This window comes from Chrysochloris asiatica, unplaced genomic scaffold (genome assembly GCF_000296735.1).
Source record: "Chrysochloris asiatica unplaced genomic scaffold, ChrAsi1.0 scaffold00089, whole genome shotgun sequence".
Taxonomy (NCBI): Eukaryota; Metazoa; Chordata; class Mammalia; order Afrosoricida; family Chrysochloridae; genus Chrysochloris; species Chrysochloris asiatica.
Genome location: NW_006408607.1, coordinates 8701865 through 8708144, shown reverse-complemented (window position 1 = coordinate 8708144; position 6280 = coordinate 8701865). Strand labels below are relative to the sequence as shown.

The 6280-nt window shown below is 42.9% G+C and overlaps 1 pseudogene; it reads right to left on the bottom strand.

Moving 5' to 3' along the window:
• Positions 1-5340: 5340 nt before the first annotated feature.
• On the bottom strand, positions 5341-5493 carry LOC102824475 (annotated as a pseudogene).
• Between the last annotated feature and the right edge of the window lie 787 nt (positions 5494-6280).

Here is a 6280-nt window from a genome sequence, read left to right as displayed (position 1 = left end):
CTGACATCCATTTTGACCTTTTCCTTCTTTCTTGTCTTCTTAATGACTTTTTGCTTTCTTCATGTATGATGTTCTTGATGTCATTCCACAACTCTTCTGGTCTCCGGTCTTTAGTGTTTAATATATCAAATCTGTTCTTCAGATGATCTCTAAATTCAGGTGGGACATAGTCAAGGTCGGAGTCCTGGTGTGGTGCTGTGGGTTAATGCGCCAGACTGCAAAGCCGTTTGAACTCCAAGGTCAGTGGTTCAAGCTCACCAGCTGCTCCTTGGAATCCCTATAAAGGGTTGCTATGAGTCAGAACTGACTCAACGGCACTTAACAACAACAACAACATAGTCAAGGTCATATTTTGGCTCTCATGGATTTGTTTTCAGTTTATTCAGCTTCAGTTTGAATTTGGATAGGAATAATTGATGGTCTGTTCCACAGTCTGCCCCTGGCCTTGTTTTCACTGATAATATGGAGCTTTTCCATCATCTGTTTCCGCAGATGTAGTCAATTTGATTTCTATGTATTCCATCTGGTGAGGTCCATGTGTATAGTCATCTCTTATGCCGTCTAAAGAAGGTATTTGAAATGAACAAATCATTGGTTTTGCAGAATTCTATCATGTATTCTCCAGCCACTGAGGCCATATTTTCCAACTACTGAACCTTCCTCTTTGCTCCCAACCTTTGCATTCCACTCACCAGTAATGTTCACTACATCTTGATTGCATGTTTGATCGATTTCAGATTGAAGAAGTTGGTAGAATTCTTCTATTTCATCCTCACTGGCATTAGTGGTTGATGTGTAAATTTGAATAATAGTGGTATTAACTGGGCTTCCCTGTAGGCACATGGATAGTATCCTATCACAGACAGCATTGTACCTCATGACTGATCTGGATATGTTCTTTTTGACTATGAATGCAACACCATTCCTCTTCATTTGTCATTCCCAGCACAGTACACCATGTGGTTGTCAGATTCAACGTGGCCAATACCAGTCCATTTCATCTCACTAATACCTAAGATATTGATGTTTATGCATTCCATTTCATTTTTGACAACTTCCAATTTTCCCAGATTCATCTTCGTACATGCCATGCTCCAATTTTCAGTGGATATTTACAACTGTTTCTCTTCATTTTAAATTGTTCCCCATCAGCAAGACCTCAACATTCTCCCCAAAAGACTGTCTGGAGTATGTGGGAATCTTTTCTGATCTCTTGTTCCCTAGCCCTAGAATTGCATTCCCCATTTTCTACTGGTCTTGGTGTCTGAGTTTCCCTGTGTACCCAACCTCCCCATCCTGGAGATTTCTCCTACACAGCCCCAAGATTTTGCTTTGTCTGTTTCCTATCAGATTGGGACTCCACACTCACTTCACATCTAAAATACACCTCAGTTACCCACATGGTCCCCAAAAATGCCCAACCACCACGGAGGTACTTACAGTCCAATCTTCCCACCTCTGGTTTGTGCACTAGAGCTTAGTTGTCACAGTTGATCTGTTCTCAGTCCTTCACGTCTCTCTTGCTAATTCTCTTTTACTAGTCTCAGGTCTTTTTCTAGCTCTTGCTGGGAAGCGATCACCCATGCAGAACAGGCCACTGAAACCCAGGCGGGACGCATCTCCTTTTCCATCAGGGCTGCTGCTGCAAGTGGGCAAAAAATACCAGATGAGCCCCTAAACCTGTGAGAAACATTGCTGTTACCCCTACACTGCCTCGGTGCCTCTTGGTTATAAGGTCACCGATGAGTTATCACAAGTGCTTACCAACAAATGCTCAAGAAATCCAATCTGTAGTCATTTTAGCAAGAGTGAGATGTTCTTTAATTGATTTTGCAAAATTGGGCACTCAACCCAGGAGACATAGGCAGACATGTGGCATGACCGGCTCACGAAGAGTTTTATTCCCCTGTTTTGAGAGGCTCTCCCCCAGTTAGCACACAGTTCACAATCTAGCCCAGATGGCACCCATGGCCTTAATGACTGTATTCTTATTTAAAGTTCCTAGTCCTAGAACGGATTTATTCCCCCTGTCCCACAATTCATCCTGCTCATGTACCCCTGTATATGATTCAACAACCTATGTCTGGTCTAGCAATCTCGTGCCCCCTTTATTCCTGATGATGGACCATCTTGAGAATTCCTCACAAAACCAATTTTGCAGTCCAGCACATTAACCCACAGTGCCACACTCCATGTGGTATTTACCTACTTTAATAATTAAGTATTTAAATCTCTGCAGGAATTAATACCCCCCTCACCTGTCAATGCCCTCCCAGTTCTCAAGGCCTGTAGAGGTGAACCTTACACAAAACCAGATACTGGCACATGTGAATATGACTTCAGCCCTAAATTGAAACTCTAGTCCAAATGACACTAAGACAACAACCAAGATCTCTAACCTTGATAAAGAATTGCTTTGTGCTTGTTAAGAATGTTTACACAGCTGGCCTCAGAAAAGATGCCTTAATTAGCAGAAGGTTAGGAAATAGAACTGATAATGTTAAATAAAATTAGAAACGATAAATAATGGTAGAACCAAGATAGATATATACTCATAAATCATATCTATGTTCTTTGTCTTTACTCGCAAATTAAATCTCCACTTGAGAGTTTTTCAGAGTGTTTCTGCTAGTTTTCTTTGTAAATGTGTAACTAGATAGAAAGACGGGGCACAGCTATAAAAGTGTTGACTATATAACACTAAGAATGCAGAGATTGGCTTGAACTTGTGAAAATAAATTTGCTGTCTTAACCACCATTCTCACTCTCCTCTCTCCCAGCCTAAAGGGTGTTGTTTGCATTTCAAGATTATAGATTAGAGTTCCTTCACTTCTTTTTCAACCTAATAGTCGATTTTTACATTCCAAGAGCTTTAACTAGAATTGACCTAATCTACAATAAACCATGGACTGCTAGAAGAACAAACAAATCTGTGTTGGAAAAAGTAGAGCCAGAATGCTCCCTAGAAGCCAGGATTGTTATAGACTTCATCTCTCAGACTTCGGACATGTTATCAGGAGAGCCCAGTCCCTGGAGGACATCATGCTTGGTAAAGTGGAAGGTTAGAAGAAAAGAGGAAAGCCCCCAACATGATGGACCGGCACAGTGGCAGCAGCAATGGGCTCAAATTTAACAAGGATTTTGAGTATGGAACAGGGCTCAGCAGGGTTTTGTTCTGTCGTGCATACGGTCGCTAAGCGTCAGAACCCATTCAATGGTGTGAAACAACAACAACCAATGTTTACACAGTGTGCTTTAGACATATTATTGCCTTAGTCAAATTTTGTATCAAGCGATAAGGAATTGATGTTAGGCTAAGAATTGATGTTAAGAAAGTGTGTAGCTTCACAAGTCCTTATAGATATTCTGTCCTTGACCTGCATTCTCTTTGATGTGAAATCATCTACCTGTGCTTGCTAAATAAAAACTAGCTCACCACTTCCCTGCAAGACAGGTCACATGTCACAGCGTCTTGTAGGGTGCTGTGTTACTTTCTTTCGTAAAATTGTTGTTACTTGAATAAAATTTCTGTTTTAATTTTAACAGAGCATCAGTCTAGTGTTTTCCCTAAGACAGCCCTTAGCATAGAGTTTTTAAAGCCACTTACAACAGGAAAGGGGGAACAATCTTGACCAGAGAGCTCTATTCACCCAGCAGGAACCTTCATTTTGATATCACACAGAGACCTTGACTCACAGAGGCAGAGGCCCAGTCCAGAGAGCAGAAATGAAAATTTCAGTTTATCAAAATTGCAGTAAGTTACCCATGTGTCAGCACAGGTAAGGAGGGTAAGGTGAGCTCAGCAGCCAAGGGAAAGCCCTGCCAAGGGCCATTCTGATCCAACGCAATTGGAACCAGGTCACTCAGAGAGAGCTGAGTGTTTCCTCCCCATTTACATGTGGAAACGGTGACCAGGTCCAGTAAGCCCAGAGTACCTTCCTCACAGGTGTGTACCTTACACCTGGCTCAGGACTGGCTCTGACTTCACTGAGAGGCTCACACTTGAGGGGGCATCAGAATAACCTGAGGACCGCCTCCACCAGTCACATTACCATGATGACGCCAGTCTCTACTTCCTCTTCCGGTAACCATTTTTAGAGGTGCAAGCCTCTGAGCACCTCCCTTACTATCAGAAATTATGGAGGCTCCTGGGTGTGGCTTAAAAAGAGAATCATCCGAAGGGCTTGTTGAACTCAGACTTGGAGACCACACTCCCAGAACCTCTGGGTCACATGGGCTTGGGGTGAGGCTCCCTGAGAACTTGCGTTTCTGATAAGGTCCCAGGAATGTTTATGCAGCTGGAATTTGAACCACAGAGTGAGAACCGCTGCTCCCAGAATGGTTACCAGATCCTATGGAGTCCCTCCGTGGCAAAAATATTTAAGCAGTTGACTACTACCTAAAGGTTGGTGGTTTAAACCCCCTCAAACGCACCCCAGAAGGAAAGCCTGGTGACCTGCTTCAGAAAGATCACAGCCTTGAAAACCCTATAGGAAAGTTCTACTCGACACTCCTGGGGTTGCAATTTAAAAACAACAATAATGACAATAACAGCAATAAAAACAACAACCTTGTTCAATACATGCTGTGAGGACAGAGAAATCAATAAGTAGTAAGATGGAGTCCTGGTGTGGTGCTGTGGGTTAAAGCACTGGACTGCAAAGTCGATTTGAATCACAAAGATGGTGGTTCAAGCTCACCAACCGCTCTTCAGAAACCCTGTACAGGGTTGCTATGGGTCAGAACCAACTTGACAGCACTTAATAATAACACCACCAAAAATATAGGTAGCCTATTCCTCCAAAACCCAAACCCAAGCTCAGTGCCAGCAAGTGGATTCTGACTCATGTTTGCCTTGTAGAACAGAGTAATACTGCTGCTTGGAGTTCCTAAGGCTATACATGTTTACAGAAGCAGACAGCTTCATCGCCCAAGAAGGAGTTAGTGGGTTTGAACCACCAACCTCTCAATTAGCAGTCCATTGCTTAACCCACACTGCTGAGTCTTAGAAATACGTGCTTACTTGATTAGAGTTCCATCATGTACGGGACTTTTGCAAGATTTACTGGAAGTACCAAGTAGTCATATTTCCCATGCAATCAAGTCTTTGGATACAGAAAGAAGGCAATGGGTTTTTTTTTTTTTTTTTTTTTTTTTAAAGATCTCACATATTTATTAGCCAATCTCTTTAAATACAGAAGCATAAAAATAAAGGAAGAAACTAGAAATTTTGCAAAGCACATTCAATTGATCAGATCTTGGCAGAATTGAACTTGCTATGGTAGAGTGCTAGCTAGGACCTGTGTATGCTCTGTGCTGTATCATCACGTGTGTGACTCCTTAGAGACCCAGCTTGGCTCTTCAGTGTCTTCTCTTGGAGTTGTATCTGATTTTATTACCAGTGTTCATTCAAATCCATTGGGGAATGGGACGATTCTGCTTTTGTCTCTTGGTCAGGAATCTCTTGATCCTGAAAGTCTTTTGAGATGACATAGTGAAGATGGAACATAGCAGCACTCACACAATGGTGAAGAAAGGAAGAGCAGGCAACGGGCTTTTAACAAACGTGAGCAACCAGGGAATCCTATCACATCCTTTCCTCTTCATTGCACCTCACATTCCTCTCTGCACGCGGAAACTGACTTTATATCACCTGGTGGCACAGTGTTTAAGTGCTTGGATGCTAACAAAAAGGTGTAGTATTTGAACCCACCAGTGGCTCCACGGAAGAAAAGATCCAGCTATCTGCTTCTGTAAAGATTGTTGTTGTTGTTGTTGTTCAGTGTCATCGAGTCATATCTGACTCATAGTGAACCTGTATAGGGTTCCTGAGGAGCGACTGGTGAGCTTGAACTGCCGACCTTTCATTTCAAACCAACCTTGCAGTCCAGCACATTAATCTGCAGCACCACACCAGGACTCCAGTTTAAGACACTCCACTGGATGGACTCCTGTCGTGGGACTGTAGGCCCAACACTGGACTGGGGACCACAAGGTCGGCAGCTCAAACCACCAGCTACTCCTTGGAAACCCTGTACAGCGTGCGTCACTGTGGGTTGGAATGGACTCGGTAGCACTTAACAATGACAACAGCTCTTTCATATAGGGTTACCATGAGTCCCAATCACAGTGGCAGCAACAATGTGTTAAAATGTAACAACAATTGTGAGGATGGCTCAGGACCATAGAGTCGCTAGGAGTCAGAACCAGTTGGATGGCACCTAACAACAACAACGAGTCATACTCGACTCGATGGCACACTACAACAATTAGTTATCTT